Source organism: Aricia agestis, chromosome 10 (genome assembly GCF_905147365.1).
Source record: "Aricia agestis chromosome 10, ilAriAges1.1, whole genome shotgun sequence".
Taxonomy (NCBI): domain Eukaryota; kingdom Metazoa; phylum Arthropoda; class Insecta; order Lepidoptera; family Lycaenidae; genus Aricia; species Aricia agestis.
Window position 1 is genome coordinate 11,434,237 of NC_056415.1, and position 19,431 is coordinate 11,453,667.

Below are 19,431 nucleotides of genomic sequence, written 5' to 3' on the forward strand. Positions count from 1 at the left end.
ATGATGTCAATGGGCGCTGCTGGTAAAGAACTGTCTAAAATAGCGTTTTTGTATGATAGAAGCGTTAGTTCTTTTTCTCGCCACGTTCATATACAACCTTGTCGAACTGTATGTTATAATATGTACTTGGATTACAAACATAAAATATTAGGTACCAAACCTTCACCTTTAAAAGTCGAATATATAAATTGAGATTATAATTATAATTTATTTTTCAAATTTGTGTATCGGCACTGGAACCTAGCGCTTTACGCGTTATCACCAGCTCCCATTTTGAGTGCCAGTGCCGGCAGTCGTTGTTTTATATCTCGGCTGCCGGCAGTATACTTACCGTAGTTCCCATTACTGATATTTTTGGGAGCCGGCGCCGGCAGCGGAGGCACTCCCAAAAGTATTATGATATTTTATGATATTATGTATTTAATTTAAGAATAAAATAGAATATACTATGTGTGTTGTTTACTTTCAACGTTTACTTTCAATGTAGCAATGTAAGGGCTGATTTACCAGATTGATTTTACCTGAGTAATAAATAAGTAACTTTTTAATGTGTTATGTGTATATTATTTACCCCTATAAGAACCTCATGTCATAAGTCATAACATATCCGACGAATGACGATTGAAAAATCATTCCAAACGAAAATGTGTATCTACTTTTCAATCGTCACCTTTTTTGCCAATTAAAATTTATGATACCTAATTTGAATTACAAAATCTGTCAAAGTTGCATATTATTTATTTCTTATAGAAACTCAGGTAAAATAACTCGAATGGACTAAACTATCGATAGCAAAATACTATACTATCGATAGTAAAATATACATCACTAGCACACGCACACATTGACAGATCAAAAATGGTCACGCATTTTCGGGTTGTCAGGTGGTCTATACGACAGTATATTATAAGTTTATGGTTTTTCGCATAGACATAATATATGGTTTTTCGTATCTTTTGTTTCACTTATCTGTCAAATTTGTCAATGTTTGTAATTTTGAATTTGAAAATTGTTCGGAAGAGATTTAAGGCCAGCCGCAAATTGTCCGAAATTTCTGATCAGAAACATATGAACTGCCATCCGATCGAGTACTCTGGTGTTTCGTCCCAACCAAGGTGTTTGGGCCCAGTGGGCCCAATCACCAGATAATAACAGATATGAATTTTTAACATTTTTTTCATCTGGCGATTGGTCACAAGTATTTATTTTTTATGACTTTTGGGCTTATGTCCGTAGGGCTAGCAAAATAGTTGTAGATTTGATTAAAAAACAAAATAATTGCTTTGTATGAAAGCATTTATTATACACTGAATTAAATAATTTGATATTTAAAGAAAAGTAATAAGTAATAATTGCTATAAATAATGCTAAAATATAAAACAAAGACTATATATAAAAAACTAAATCTAAGTCAGAGGCTGCGGGCAATGTACCCAAGAGGCTGGCAGCATTACCTCGCTGTATCGCAAGGCTGATACGTTGGCCGAGGTAAGCGCCAGCTCTGGGATCGTTAGTTATCTCAACCAGTCTTTGGGATAACTCTCTGAACATTTGTTTGGCACCAGGGCCCCACGGACCCAGGGTTTCAACCCCGAAAGGTACAAAAAAGTAATCATTCCCCAGTGCTTCATATTTTCTTCTTTTGTTTGTCTCTGCTTGTGCCGCCGCAGCTCCCGCTTCCCTTGTTGTGGCCGTTACATGTGACGCCGCTAACGTGTCCACGCAGGTGGCGTCCCAAACAAGAGGCCTCCCGCGGCTCCATGGAACGAGCGTCATTCCGTCGGGCCTTTTGCCGTCGTCACGTGCGATACCGTTCGGCTCGAGAGTGGCCGGCACGTTGACAGAGGCAAGGGCCCTGCGGATCACGTCGTTCAAGGAAGCATGGCGGGACTGGCGGCCGGCGCTGCGTCGACAAGACAGACCGTGGTGACCCTGGCGGTCTACTGCGGCGCCGCAGTGGCAGCGGTGGGGTTCGCTGATATTAGCTCCTAGTCGCAAACTGAATGATAAGTTGAATGTATGATTGTCTAACAGTGTTCCGGTATTGGATGATGGGTAAGCCTGTAGCCAATAACCTGATTCCGGCTCAGCGGACGCCAGGAGACGCGCGCGATCTGTAGTGGACGATGAACTTAGGATCTCTGACTGTGCCAATTTTATTAGGGGTTCATCCCAATTCTTTTGGATGTTGGGGTTGACAGGAACGTCACTGGGACAAATACGTTTCCAAGCGTTGATCGCCTCAGTTAGTGATACAATGCCTATGTTTCCAAAAGAATTGGTGATGATTTGAATGAAGAGAGGATGGATGCTGTGAGCTGAAGAAAGGAAGGCGGGAAGAGACACGCTGGACACACTTCTAAGACCCAAGCCACCAAAACGAATCGGGAGAGTAGCTTGGGCCCAGGAGGTGTCAGAGATTTGGCAGTTAAAAATATTCATTACTGTGTCTTTTAAAATGGTGTCTAAATGGGAAAGAAGGTTGGGATACTCCCATAGAGGGCAGCACCTCAGGACATATGTAAATTGGGGCACAAACAAACAAAACCGAATTATTTGGTAAGCCATATGGGATTTTATTGCGACGAGTTTGCCAGAAGACTCTACGAATTTTTGTTTTTGTTCCGAAACGTAAGGCTCAAAACCGTCGTTGAAAATGGGGGCACCTAAAAGGCGGAGGGATTCTTTACTGAGAATTTTGATACTAGGGGCCAAATTGTTAAATTCAGACATTATTACGTCGTGCGGCTGTGCGATTGGGCTATTGAGAAAAAGCTCACATTTGGAGAAATTTAAATCCAAATCTATTGATTTAAATTTCTCTATTAATAACTGCAAATCGTGGAGAACTGTAGCCGGGTCTCCACCGAGGGTGCCATCATCCAAATAGGTACTTATATATATTTTTTTTTGTAAGAGAACGACTAATTAATTAATTAATTTTATAAAAGTAAGTTTAATTCAATTACGCGCCGTTGTTGTGGCAGAATGTTAAAACTATAAGTATTTAATAAAACCTTATATCAACAACATTCTGGCAATAAAGACATTTGAATTTGAAAATGAAAAATATTTTGTATCACGTAAGTGCTATGGCAACTTTATGCATATAGGCGCGAGCGGCTATAGCCCGGCCGAATTTTATTTATGATTTGAATACAAAAAAAAACCTTCCCAAGTCTATCGTACAACTAAAATAGAATCATTTTACTGTGGGAAAACAACCATTAAAAATTTCACGCAGTACCTATTAGAGCAGGTATTTTTTAAAAACTTGACTCAACGCAGTATGTGTAGGTATTAATAATAATAATAATAATATAAGTTTTAAGGTGTTAGATATTTTTGAGTGTTAGATATGTTTCGGATCAGAAATTTCGGACAATGTGCGGCTGGGCTTAATCGGCATAGTCTCTTCTAACAATAATTATATCTGACTTAAATAAATATTAAATAAGTTATTATTTATGTAATTAATTATTATTATTTTGAATACTTAATATTTCCTGTTACTGCGGTGTTGGAATAATTAGTAAAATGAAAACTCGTATATCCATGTTAGATATTTTTTAAAATTACAAAACAATATTATGGTTATAACTGATTATTTTTGTGTGTGTTTTTGTGCCTACTTCAAAATTTCTTGCCAAAAAATAAGGAATCATAAAAGTGGGACCAATCGCCAGATGATAAAATGTTAAAAATTCATATCTGGTCATTGGGCCCACTGGGCCTAAAACCTTGGGACGAAACACCAGAGTACTCATCCGATCGACGTCATCTGACACATAATGTCAGATGCCTGCCGGAACGCACTCTGCTCATAAATTTTGTATCTGACGTCCGGTCCGGTTGAGTTGTCAGATGCCGTCTATCGGATGGCAGAAATTTTTGATTGCGTTCCGGCGGGCGTCTGACATTATGTGTCAGATGACTCAGATGACGTCGATCGGATGTCAGTTCAAATGTTTCTGACGGATCGCGCTCTCTCTTACATTTTGTACTGAGCCGAGTGAGCTCGAACTCGCCGGAAGGAAATTTCGGATAGTGTGCGGTGTGGCGGTCCGGCCGACGTTCAAATGTTTCGTATTAGAAATTTCGGACAATGTGCGGCCGGGCAAAGGCCCATCACTGCAGGACTGCCGTGCAGTCCTGCCGTGAATGGGCCCTTTTAAGCCGGAAAATAGTATGGACATAACATATTATCTGTATAAGTAGAATATCATTGAGGAAAGATATAATAATTTTCAAAATATTTAACTTTCAATGTTTCAACTTTTAATTTCGCCAAGGGACCATCCATAAAGTTAATTTAAATATCATTATACCATACCATAAAATTGTGTGCGATTGTCATGATTTTTAGACCCCCCTTCCCCCTTGTCACATTGTGAGACCTAGTGTTTACAATTTTACATTTTTACAATTTTACATCTAAAAATTAGAACCACCTCAATAATTTCAATTTCGCCATTCAATTAATTCATTTTAAAATATTGTGATGTCATATAACTCAGAACTCCTCCCTCCTCCTTGTCACACCGTGACACCATGTCATACTTCGTCAAACCCCTCCCCCCTCTTTAGGTGTGACATACTATATGAATGGTCCCTAATCATAATGCAAATGACAGACAAACAGAGATGGGAAACGATTCCTAAATAGGGCCTCGATCAAGATACCCTCTCGGTACGGATCTCTAAAAATCCATTATTGTTTATTTGACTTTACGTATTAATTTTACCTCGTTCACATTGAAATATTAGCTAATAAAGGTAATTAAACTCGAAAACAATAAGGAAAAGTTGACTGGTGGCGAAATTATTACCGAGTCGGCCCGACTTAAACTCCACTTAAGTTAATGGAATTTATACAATTCAAGTGTCCAGTGCCGTTATAAAATGCTTTGAATGTCGGCGGTCGCAAAGTTTGCTTTTAAGGTCAAATTATATTGTAACTTGAAACGTTTTCATTAGAACTCCGCAGACCCTTTAACGGGAAAAATTTATAAAAATAATTAATTGATTTTTAAACTTAATAACGTTAAGCGATTTGTATCAAAAAGTGCAGCTAGATTTTCTGAAACCACGGTAAAAATAAAAGCTTTTACTATTAATGACACTATTTTTACGCTACTCTACTTTTCGGCTGACTGTCAAACTGTAACCAGACGCAGAACCAGACTATCGAACTTGGTTCGGACCGGACCACGAACATGGTGCGTCCCGAACCAAGTACAATCGTGTGTTGCATGGTTCAGCGGATATTATTATTATGTTTGCGTAACGCATTCCTAATACTCACGGGCAATAAAATCCCGGACTTACAAAGAGAAGGCAAGCGTGGAGCCGGAGCCAACACGCAAAGGCCCCGTTCACAGTTTTTAACCGACTTCAAAAAATGAGGTTATCAATTCGACGCGTATGTAAGTATTGTGATATTTCCAGAACTGCCCGTTTTCGTATATGTTAGTCTATATCAGTGTCTGAACTCTGAACAAATGTGCCAAATTTCAATTGTGTATGTAAGTATGTATGCATATTTTTATGTTTGTGTTCGCATATCTCTGGAACTACCAGTCCAATTTCAGTAATTCTTTTTTGTTTTACTAGGTATTGTTCAACTTAGGGAGTAGTGCAAGTTTCATCAAAATCGGTTCAGTAGTTTTAAAGATAGAGAGTTTTAATCCTCAATTACGTACAATTTTGAAGTCGGTTTTATCTTTTTAAAATACACTTAATCGTGACACTAGCCGGCGACTCTCCCTGTCCGCACTGTGTGAGAAAGTACGTCCAAGGAGAGTCAGGACTATAAACTATTGCAGTTAATGGATACTAGAAATGATACCGGGCTATGGGGGTGAGGTGCTAGTGAATTGGGTAACTGGGACTATGGAAGGCAGTGGCGGATTTACAAATTTGCCGCCTGTAGGCTATTCAATTTATGCCGCCCCTATATGACCTTTGAAATTCAATACGTTAGTTTAGTTCACAATCATATCCCACCAAAAACATTTTTTGAAAATTTTAGCTGAAACGTCCACACAAGTTTTCACCCTGTGCGGTAGCAAAACGGGAAAGCCTTTAATCTTTTTCACAGGGTAAACCGTAAACCTTAAAATGTGGTCGTCTCGGCAATATTTTACAAGAAATGTTTTTGGTTGGATTTTTTATTTCGGTAAGATAAAAATTGGGCTAAATTTGCCGCCCCTCTAAATCTGCCGCCCTAGGCTCCAGCCTATTGGTAAATCCGCCACTGATGGCGTCTGCCGTTTGCCGATATAACGTGGAGAACTTGGCTCAGAGTCAGGGCTGGATTTATATTGTTTATGAGTAAAGGCCATTAATTTGCCTCCTCTATGTACGAACTCTGCCGCCATCCTCGGACGCGTCCTAGGGGGTGCCGCCCCCAATAGGATGTCATAGGACGCTGCCGCCAATAGGCCATGGCCTATACTGCCTTTACGTAAATCCAGAGCTGCTAGGAGTGCACGTTGCACCATGTCCGGGTCTAACCTGAACCAAGTTCTATCGTCTGTTTTCTCATTCACGTGACATGCATGATGTAATATACGAAAAAGTTTGAGGCGATGTAATAAAATTTTCATTTTAAAAACTAAGTAGGTAAGTATAATATACTTAGTTTTTAGATGGACATAATATTATGTCCCTCTATACGTTCGTAATAACATATATTGAGCCATCATGGGTTACGGGACTACTTCCCATTTAACTAAAGTTCAACTTCGGAGTGGAATGTGTTGGAAATTTGTATTGCATATACGGCTACGGAACTTGCAATACTCAGTGTTCAGTGCACGGATGCAACAATATTGGAACAGATTCATCATCATCAATTACAATAAGTCACTAATGGTAGTGCAATCGAAATTAACATAATGCACGATTAAATGATTTTATTATGATTACTAAAAATATATACCCAATAAATATATACCCAAACTAAAAATATATACTAAAAATATATACCCAAATAATTCTACAGTTACAAATTAAGGTATGCTCATAATATCTTCTCATGTCATATCTTTAAATTGTACTGTCTATCGCACTGTCGCGCTGCGTGAGTCGCGTGACGCATCGCATAACGTCGTGTCTGGGTGTAAACTTACTTGTTATGATTTTCAGTACCAAAAGCCGGACCCGAGTTAATTCTTGTAGCTATATTTAAAGTAGCTAGTTTTATGAACTACATTATACTCTCAATCCTCTTCTCTCTGTTACTTCTTCACGCCCAAACCGCTGAACCGATTTTGCTGTAATTTGATACCTACGGATATACTTTGAGCTCCGGGAAAGGACATAGCCCATAGGATATTTTTGCCTCGGAAAAAATGTGCGGTACCCATGCGATAAACGTATTTTGGCGCAACGGTTTTGCGGGCGTCATCTAGTATTTATAAAAGGAATGAAGTGCAAACGTTATTTTCATGGACGTACTTAAGGTCGGATGGAAAGAGCGCTAAGTAAGTTTATTTGCTCCGAGATCGTTAGGGCGATGGCGACATTAGGTGTATAGTTCACAGTTATTTTGCCTCTACAGAATCCTTATGTCAACGGCGTAAGAACTTTTATGGTAACTGATGTGAAATAATACAATCTAAGTTTTATATAGCTTTAACAAAACAGAACAGTAGAATCGTGTTGGCGATGGACAACGAAACCTTAACCACACCGTTTCCACACAAAAACTAGCTGTCTATGTGTAATTTTTTTCGTTGTTACTGTTTTTTAGGGCCTGAGCCCCAAGCCAACACATTTCCTTCATCGCTTCTTTCTAGACTCGACGATCAAAAATGTACAGACTGACATAAACCTTCGATGAAATGAAGTCGAGAGAATCATGCCATGTCAATTTCATACATTATGATCGGCGATTCTATAAATAAATGAATAAGAGAACGACGTGTTGGCTGGGGGCTCTGACTACACCTACCGAGTAGAGTGCGAGACAGTGCTCTCGGCCGAGTACATCCATAATAAACTTGACCGAGACCACTGTCTTACCACTGTCTCGCCACTGTACTCGTTAGATGTAATGCTAGGTATGCACGAAGACACTGACACGCGACAGAAATGTCGACACTAAGGTTCTGTCGCCATCAGATACGGCGCGGCGCCGGCACCGTGTTACGGCACGACGCCACCACCGTGATACGGTACGGCGCCGCACCGTGTCACGGTGCCGCGTACGGTGCGTCCCTATTCAGTCGATATTTGCGCTCGAACGAAAGTGCTTGTCTGGATAATGGATATGGATCGCGAAAAAATTATTCTCTTGTTGTTACTAAGACGAAGATTGAAAAAGAATCATTAAATATTTTTTGAAGTCGGTTAAAAAGAAACCGAGGAAATTTTATCTATTATTTGTTATAGATAAAATTTCCTCGGTATAAATATTTGCATTACGCGACTTTGATATGTATTTTCATATTATGCCTCGTTTAAGTTTGGACACAAATTTTGTTCGGAAGTTTCACCAGAATAGGGGCGCGCGGTGCACCGTACACGGCACAGTGTCACGATGCGGCGCCGTACCGTATCACGGTGGCGGCGTCGTGCCGTAACACGGTGGCGGCGCCGTGCCGTGTCTGATGGGACAGAGCCTAAGGTTCACTCGGCGAAACATGGCGGTAGCGGTCATTCCCCATTCACTCCCTGTCAAAAACTTGTCATTTTCTAAATAAACCGCGATTGACAATGAAGTGTCAGATGTTGTCAATCGCGACTTTGTATAGAAAATGACAAGTTTTTTTGACAGGGAGTCAATGACCGCTACCGTCAAGTTTCGCCGAGTGAACCTTAGTGTCGATTGCGTCCAAACTACATCTGCAACTATTAACTAACTGTCGCGGCAGTGCACACACACATATTTCCATGCGCATTATCACTTTGGGACCACTGTCCCAAAGTGATAATGCGCATGGAAATTTTCGTAATTTTTCGGCAACGGTCGTATTTCCCGAGCGTCGGAAGACGTCGCTGCAAGCGCTGTTTTAAAATTAACTTTAAGAAAAACAGCGCTTTGCAGCGACGTAGAGGCGCCTGACATTGCTTGGACGTTACGTTATGCCATTATGGTATGCCGCGATGGCTTCCCGGCACTTATTGACGGACTGGCGACAGCGGACAGCCACCGGCTGTATGATATTTACTTCTATTTTATTTGAGCAAGGTGCAAAATGCAAGTTTCATAGGTTCGGGTTTTCGTGATTACGACAATAAGCGAAGATTTCCATGCGCATTATTAATTTGCGAGTACTGTACATTCCATAAATGTGGGAGAGCCATGCTTCGGCACGAATGGGCCGGCTCGACCGGAGAAATACCACGTTCTCACAGAAAACCGGCGTGAAATAGCGCTTGCGCTGTGTTTTGCCGAGTGAGTGAGTTTACCGGAGGCCAAATCCCCTACCCTTTCCCTTCCCTACCCTCCCCTATTGCATTCCCTTCCCTACCCTCCCCTATTACCCTATTCCCTCTTAAAAGGTCGGCAACGCACCTGCAGCTCTTCTCATGCTGCGAGTGTCCATGGGCGACGGAAGTTGCTTTCCATCAGGTGACCCGTTTGCTCGTTTGCCCCCTTATTTCATAAAAAAAATCCATGTATACGCTGAGTGTTTAGGGTCTGGTGTCGTCGTGTATCCTAACCATAAGGCCCTAAAAACAGTAACACCGGAAGACTCGCTCGCTAGTTTTTGTGCGAGAACGGTGTCAAAATCCAGCGCATTCAAAGAACGCGTGGCCCCAAACTGCAAACTACGGCGGAACCGGCGCATGTAATATATCAGAGAAATGGGTCAAAGTAAATTTTGTTCCAGTTCCGTTATTTATTTCCAAGTCGAACGTGAAATTTGTGACGTGTTTACAAACAAGTGGCCGGGAAATTTTTCAAATTGCGGGATATTTTTCACATTCCAATTTAACATCTGGTTGCGTGGGTTAATTAACGATTCATATTCAATTTTATGTGATGGCTTTTAAAATTCATAGTGTGCATTCGGAAATAACTACTGCCAAAAACCCCGAAGTTTCTTATATAGTATATTTTTGTATCACAGGAACTGTCCTTTTCGAGGTTTAAAGGTATTTTAGATAATATCGAAATTACTTATAGTACGTGCTTCGTAATATGTGTGAAGAGACAAGAGACAGACAGACGGATAGATAGAATTTCGCATTAAAAAGTACGGATTTTACGTAATAGCTTTATCATTTATATTATACAGTGTTTTAATAAATAATAAGAAGTCTGACACAATATTAAAGCCCCTCACAGACTTAGCTATAATATATATTAATATACCGTACTATAATATGTATTACAGCAGCTACCAGAAATATATATTATAGTTGAGTGTGCGGTCACGCAAAAATTAGTATAGAAAATATATAGTAATATGCCTAGCTATAAAAATATGAATATATAATATTATAGCTAAGTCTGTGACGGGCTTTATACTGTTTTTCTTATGCTAAGTAACTATATACTCGCGCCGCATAGGACGCGTGGCGTAGCACGTTGGTGTGCTACGTTTGAAATGTTCGCGTAGACATGCTACGAAAGTTCGATCTACGACGTAGCAGTTTTACAACCATAATGGCCGCACTCTACCCAGAGACATTCAATGATGATTAAGAGGATACACCAGGGGCGAGAGAAATTGAAAATAGGTATTTGAAAATGTATTGCTGTCTCACCAATCACAAGTCTCCCACCGCAGAGCGCGTTAGAGACAACACGACAAAAGTTCTAATAAAAAAACGGAAAATCTTCGATTCGTCGTCCGCTGATTCCTTCTCCAAAACTTAACCGATTTAAGTACTTTTTTCATTAAGAATTAAAGCAAGGCTTGAGCTGGGTTCCTATGTTTTATTTTTATTGTATATTTTAGCCAGTTTTGTTTTCTGGGTGTTTAAACACAGAGGAAAATCTGGCCATTTTTTTGGGTTTTTGGACGTTCTTATCTTTTTTAATAATAAAATTATAAAGAAAAAGAAAACATAGGGACATGCTAATAGTGGCCATAGATATTCAGGAAAAAAATCATAACTCTACCGGCATTATCCAGGGAGGAAACAGGGGAAAACGTTTGTATTTAAAAAACGGCGGTGTGGACTCCTCTTAAACTTCAATAAAAAAAAAAACTTTGATAGTTAATGTATGGGGCTTATGTCAAAATCTTCATTAATTAATTTTAGATAAGTAACAATTAATATTCTTTTCTGAGTGCGGCAGTAAGTGCCTTAAACTTAGGCCCATGTTTACATATCGCCCTCAATCTTTTTACTCCTACTCAATAACAATTTTAAAGTTCTTTAAAAGATCTAAGGACTAAGCATGCAATATATTACATAAGGACATTAATGCAGACAACGAGAAGCGCTTATCTTTACTCTATATAGGCTATAGACAGGGTGCCAGCAGAAAAAAAAATCCAAGGGGTGCAGATTTTTGTTTTCTTTCTTTTCTTGTCTTTTTACTTATTACGAACAACAGTGACTGTCTATTTACGTCAACAGAATACATTTAGTGCCGAAATATTACGAACTATCGTTGTACGGCATGGTGAATTATTGGTGATAGAATTAGAGACGGCTTTTTATTTCAATAATTCCTGTTGATCCCGAGATTCCCAAGGGGTGCAAGTGCACCACCTGGCACCCCCCTGCCAGCGCCCATGGCTATAGAGAGTATACCTATAGTAGTAAAATACCACGAAAACAGTGGTTCAGTAAATTAAAAGTCGTAATAGTATTAAGAAATAAAACCGCCTAGCTCGAGTTTAAACTAGTTATAACCAATTAATAACTAGCAGGTTCAATCAAGTTGTGTACAATTTTCATTCGTTAGTTCCTCAAATTGAATATTAAGTTGTTGGGTCGAGCAAACTCCGAGTAATAAGATTCTGAGTAGTGAGCTATAAACCCTGGAACATCCCGGGAGGATTCATCAGGCATTCCTTGTGGAGTACTACAGGGTTCTTAGCTCCGTCCGTCAGTTTTATCATGTCGCTTTTGTAATTTGTAATTCTGATATGATGTCGAAAATCCTCTTACTAGTAATATTTACATGTTCAATGTTCATAATACGAGGGTTTTTGTTATTAACAAACGAATAACTAACGTCTGCTTGTCTCTGTCTGGCACGTAGAAACATCATAATATGACAGATAGAGATAGCAGACCTTGAAAAGTAACACTTAAGTCTTGGTTAGGTTAGCTAACTTAGGTTGTGCCACATTGTCTACACGAGTTGTGTACGTTACGGTTACGGGTTAAAGACAATAATTTATCAGAATTGGAAACTTTTGATGTAATGAAATAAATAAATAATAAATACATAGTAAGTATTATTACAGACAACATCTAGAAACCAACAGAGAAAAAGTTTAATAAGAATGGCGGACTTTAACTTTATTTTGTATGTAAGCATAAACTTTACGACAGTATATAAATAAGTCTATGTATGTAAGTATATTATATTCGTAATAAACTCTAAGAAACACTACTATCTTCTACAAAATGATATACTTAAAATCATACATATACTTACTTAAAATCATACATAATATACCTGTTATATCTATTTAGCTTTGAGATATATTTAAATCTAGAACGTTCGTTAAAGATCTTTATAATATTTCTGTAACAAAAGACCAACATGCACCGGTGGCCTCCTATTTATGCGTTGTTGACACGCTTCATCAAGTGTAGTCTTTTCATACCTCAGCACTAGCTCTCTGAATAGTTATGCTACGTATATAATTATGCAAGAAGAATATTTTATGCTCTATTTCAGATTATTAAAATGAAAGAATAAAATTGCTTGTTAGTAGGTTCTCCACGCCGTTAATAAATTTTACTGAGCTTACCAGTTATCACCTCACACAAGGATAAAGTAATCAAATATTACTAGTAAAAATTAACTAACAGATATTTTGTGTATATTGATCTACTGCGTTGCAATAAAGATGTTTATAATATCATAATCTCTTATAGCACATACCATCCATGCGAAGAAAGATTAATTTTATTTCTAAACATAAACATAAAAATTAATATCCGTAGTTGAGTTTTAATACTTCGTATATCAAAGTTTCAAATATCATTTCTAAACCTCCGATACTATCTTCATTTATACCTTTGAAAGTCCAACTTCAAGTTACAAGTGCCTAAGAGATTTACAATACACCCAAATGGGTAAACACAAAACCTATAAACACGTTAATATTTCACCCGAGTTATCGAAACCACAGTTACGGTAGATTTAAGATCGGAAGTTGGGGAGTTAAAATCTTTAGTGTTTGAACAAAAGTTAGAGTATTTTGCACTAACTCACAGCTGGATAATTAAGTTTCCTAAACTGTTGTCTGAAAAGAGTTTGGTCGGCGCAGACTGGCTACTTTTAAGTGGTCGCCTCAGCTACTTTGTCTTCGAGTTATTAATGTAGAAAGCGGGGACCGCTATGATTTTTTTATATTTTATTTCAAGCAAGAGTAGCGTTGGCTAATCGCTCGTCTGCGCATATTACTATGTACAGGTTCAAAGAACTATTCGAGATTTTGATGTGTTAAAGAATAATTTTGATTACGAGATATTATTGTTTTAAGGTGTAAAAATTTTACGGTCAAAGTTTTCAGTTAGTTTGATAGTGAAATTAACAATTTGAGTTTCAATTCCCATGTAATATGTCTGTAGTTCTGTACCCACTCTACAGATTAGTTAATTCCATTAAATAATTCAACACGTGACAGACTGACACACGTTAAATGGTTATACGAAATAATGAGTCTTTTATTCAGGTGCTCCAGCAAATGTACGCTTTAAAAGATTAAGCATTAGCTTAATCTTTTAAATACTGTTTCAAAGAACAATGCTGAGTGCTGAAAGTCTCCGACTTCTTCCTTCCTTCGCTGACAACTGACAAGTTTTATCTTATCTTTAAAATCATAGTTTTATCTTATGTTGAAGTCACAAAATGTTATGTTACTTCGTTATTTAGATTATAGTATGGTTTTTGTTGAATACATTTTTGTAGCTCAATAAAATTATTACTTTTGCGTTACAAGAAGTGTCTGATATCCTCGAGAGGATAAAACGCTCTTGGCTAATACAATATAATATGCAGAGCCCAGGCTCTGCATATGTATTAGCATTTAGCCAAGAGCGTTTTGTTATAAGTCATTATATGGAAACCTATTAATCTTTTCTATCGGACGGTTCGTGTAATCTATAGTATAATAAATATAACTCAATCAATATAACTCAACTCAATTACAAAACTATCACTCACACATGTACAGGTACACAGATTATTTGCACAACTTTAGACAATATTATTGCTGTTGGATATGTAAGAAAGTTTAAGCTAAACAAAAGGTCTTTTCGATAAATCCACCAACGCCGAGTCGCGTCTCTGGAGTGCAAATACACGAAGTTACAACAAGTTTCGTCACAAGACGTTCATTACCTCAGTTTTACGTCGCAAATGTACAATACTTACCAACACAAACCAAGAACAAACAACTGAATAGAACGGATTTAGGAAAACGTAGAAGGAACAGAATCGCTGGGTTAATAAAAAAAAATATAGAGTCTTAGAACCAAGACCATATTTTATAGTACATAATCCGAACTATCTTAGTTTGGATTCTGTACTATAAAATATGGTCTTGGTTTTTACCTGACGAAAATAATATATAATAATAATGTTTCCGAACGTAACTTTTTATGGTTATATGGTTACAAATAACCGTTTATGGATAATTTTTTACGACACTTTATAGTTTATAGTTTATACTTTACTATTTCTAATAACTGATGTGATTAAGTGATCGCCATCAAAGCATGCCTAATATTAGGTAGAAAGACTGGACCTCTGTATGACACCTATTGTATTGTAATGGTACTTTCTGCAAATAAACAATTTTTATTCTTATTCTTAACACTAACTTACATTATATGCAGCACCTCTGTAATTTTTTTAAGCTACTGCATAGCTTTTATCGCGGGCTTTGAGCGCGGCGAGAAAATCCGTAACGAAAAAACCTAACCCTCTGACCGTTGCCGTGCATCATTTATCGTGCTTGCTACTAGACGTATGCAAATTATAATTGCATAAGTTGGTAAAAAAAGGTATGCAATTGCTAATATGCTTTACCGTAGAGTCTCCGAGTGCCACACGTATTTTTTTGTCGTTTGAGTTGTTTGAGTGCAGACGTATCGCCTCCGTGGTCTGGTGGTATAGAGCGCGGCTCTTGACTCGGGGGTCGAAGGTTCGATTCCCACGTTGGAAACATGTTATTTCCAAGTTTCATAATCAGGTGATCAGCCTGCATTGTCCTAAACAATGCAGGCTGATCACCTGATTGTCTAACAAGTAAGATGATCGCTGCGTCGGATGGGCATGTAAAAAGTCGGTCCTGCGCCTGATCTCTCGCCGGTCGTGTCGGTCTTCCGTCCCACCGGATCATGAGAGTAAAGGAATAGAGAGTGCTCTTGTGTACTGCGCACACACTTGGGCACTATAAAAATTACTCCTGCGTAGCTGGCCTGGTTTCAATGAAACCGGCCACCGTCACCGAAACCGGTGTGGGAGCTATTATTATTATATTTTTTTGTTCTCTACTACCGGCATCTACGATGACTTATCGCGCACTCGTAAAACATAGACTATGGAAAAAGCATCTCATCACACCGCGTCATATTATGATTTGTATTAACTCGTAGGTACATTCATCTGAATCCCTCTGCAGGATAATCTCTGAAGCTGCGAGTGGAATCGGGAACTCATTAGCAAGTTGAACAACAATGTTGCAAGTCACCGTTGGAACTAAGAGCAGAACCCGCCTGTAATTTATCCATTATAGTTCCCTCTCACCACTGCCTTAATGCACGGTAATGAGCGCCTAATTGTTCTTTTGATCATCACACATCAGTCTGTAGTATAATAATATAATGCTCGGTGTAATGTTATGCTAATGTGTATGCTAATGTTTAGATTGATGTGGTGTCGATAGCATCGTTTTGTTAGCCAAAAGTTATTCTCTGCTCTATACAGGGTGTAACAAAACAAAGTGATACATTAAGGGTGTATGTGTCCCATGTATAGAGTTTACTGTGAAAATAACAGCACTGATGAGCATTTTTTGTGATTTGTATGAGCAGGCGCCCCAGCGTCATGACTTTCCCATACGAAAGTTAAAAAAATCACTCTTTCAGAGCTGCTTGCTGCTGCAACTTTCACAGTGGACTCATACAAACCCTAAAATATTATCACTTAGTTTTGTTATACAGTGTGTAACAAAAATAAGTGATAATACTTTAGGATGTGTACGAGTTCCTTGTAGAGAATTCACTGTGAAAGTAGCAGCTCTGAAAGACGAAAAAAATATTTTTCACTTTTGTATGGGCAAGGGCCCGAGCATCACGAGTTTCCCCATACAAAAGTAAAAAAAATTGTTGGTCTTTCCGCGCTGCTACTTTCACAGTGAACTCTCTACAAGGAACACGTACACACCCTAAACTATTATCACTTATTTTTGTTACACCCTGTATATGTACGTATTCGATGGTATAATTTATGTTTCAGAGCTTTTTTGACTTGATTTATCTATTCACTAATGCTTTTGATTGGCCAACGTAAATATCCAATGAATTAATAACGCTATTGAATCGATAAACTCATGTCAAAGAACCCCAAAACTGGTTAACCTGAAAAACTATCTAGAACTACATACACCTAACCATAATACTAAAATTCAAGTTCAATTCACCCAAAAATATAATATGACGATTCCCAAAAGCTGTTAAGATCGGGGTATAAATTAAACACGCTGGTAATACATTGAAAAGAACACCCCACATAATTATATTGTCATATTGTAGTGTTCTTATCCGATCGATCTAAAATTTTGTTTATTGTGTATTGTCATGCGATTTCGTGTTTAATTCAAAAACAAAACGATATTAAAACCTAGGAAAACTGTCTCGTTTAAATGAAAGTCATTATTTTCTAGGTATGTCGAGTATAAAAGCGACATGCCACTCACTGATATTTTATTATGAAATCTTAGAAATCATAACATCAATTATTTTAGAACTAGGCAATTGCTCAGGCAAATGTAAAAATCTGCTTAGAAGGCATTTAACGAAACTCCATCCCTTACACTATTGACAGACAAACAAAGCAAAATAAGATAAGTTATGCGTTATGTAAAATAAAATAAAAAAGTGTGTCTCTCTATCCCTATGTCTGTCTGTCTGTCTATCTGTCTCCTCACGCCCAAACGGCTGAACCGATTTTGCTGAGTATAGAGATACATCAATATAATATTACTTGTTTATAGAATTACTAGATGACGCCCGCAACTCCGTTACGCCAAAATCCGTTTATCGCACAGGAACCGAACATTTTTCAGGGATACATAATATTATAATATTATGCCCATTCGCGAGACTCGCAGAACCAAATTTTAGAAAAGTCGGTTTAGCGGTTTGAGCGTGAAGAGGTAACAGACAGTACGACACACTTTTGATAAATGTAATACATACTAATATTATAAATGAGAAAGTGTGTCTGTCTGTCTGTCTGTTACCTCTTCACGCCCAAACCACTGGACCGATTTTGCTGAAATTTGGCATGGAGATACTTTGAGTGCCGGGAAAGGATAGGATACTTTTTATCCCGAAAAAAATTACGTTTCCGCCGCGATAAACGAGTTTTGGCGCAACGGAGTTGCGGGCGCCATCCAGTGGTATTATAGTATGTATGTCGCAGCCGACTGGTTTAAATAGCCGTTCAATCAAACAGCTAGCCTTTTGACTGAACAACGCCATACAATCACACGGCTATACATCGTTTAGCCGACTTGTTGACTACAACGTTCAACACTACAGCTAGACGACGCTTAGCCAACTGGTCTGTTTTTGTTTTGGCGGGGGGCTGTGCCTTCCGAGCCCCCCTTTTATTTAAAGGCGGTCGCCGGGTGCTGCCGCAGCACGCTCGCTGCGCTCGCTCGGCTTCCTCTGTGTTGTGGTCTAAGTTCTAACCTAACCTAACCAACTTTTGGACTTTCGGGATTGTGTTTGTTTTTGTTTTGACGGGGGGCTGTGCCCCCCGAACCCCCCTTTCGGGTGAGGCTGCGTCCATCCATTTCATAATCCCGTAATTTCTCCTCGAATATTTGTTGAAATTTTAATTCACTCGTATGTGCCTCGACAATTTTTGTCTCTTTAATAACACTTGTAACTTTTATTAACTACTTTCTTTCCGAAAAACAACCACAAACACCAACAAACACCTGCTAGTTGACGCCATATTGTAAATAAAACGCACCTAGCGCCGCAGCGATGCGCGCTGAACTACTTCAATTAGACGGCGGCTTTTGAATCAGCTGTAGTGTTGAACGTTTTGAGCGACTAAAATATTCAATAGAAAAGCTAGACGTGTGATTGAATGGCGTTGTTCAGTCAAAGGGCTAGCTGTTTGATTGAACGGCCATTTAAACCAGTCGGCTGCGACATGGATATTGGATTTATAGAAGACGAGCTTTTGCCCGCGGCTTCGCTCGCGTTAAGAAGTATTATTATATACAAATTTTAATCCCCTATTTGAACCCAATTTGGGGTTGGAATTTATCAAAATCCTTTCTTAGCGGATGCCTACGTCATAATATCTACCTGCATACCAAATTTCAGCCCGATCCGTCCAGTGGTTTGGGCTGTGCGTTGATAGATCACTATGTGAATCAGTCAGTCACCTTTGAGTTTTATATATATATATATAGACGTTTTTGCAACTACGTTAAAGGTAGTCCATCCGTGTTCGGTTCAAAGTTATGATATAAAGGATAATGGTGCGAGTGGTGCGACACATGTGTCTCAAAACGTTTTCCGACGCAGCCGTCCAACTTTTACGAACATACCTTTGTTTGTTCAACTTTTAACCTTGTTCGGAGTTTACGCAACAAAAATCGTTATTTGCTATAAATGGCTCAAAAGTTAAAATGAAAACTCTAACACGGTGTGAATTATTGTTTTGCAACAGTTAAAACAATTTTCAATTATTAGTGTTGCACGAAATAGTAGTATTATTGTATTATTGTGTTTTTATTTGGAAGACAATCATGGTTCTAGCTTGATAATAGCCATTTGCACTTGGGTTGTAAGGTTAAGCTTATTTGGGGGTTAAAGTTTTAACATAAAACTTGAATTGTCTAAATCCTTTATGATTGGAAAAACGGAGAACTTAAAGCAAACCTCTCCAAACACTATCCGGCTTTACCCGAGATCCGGTGCGCGATATTTATTCAATGAACGAATCTCTTTCATAATAAGGAGCTTATCTAAAAAAGCCAATATCATAAAAGGGAAATTTGCGAGGTTTTGCATGACGTACCTCGCGCC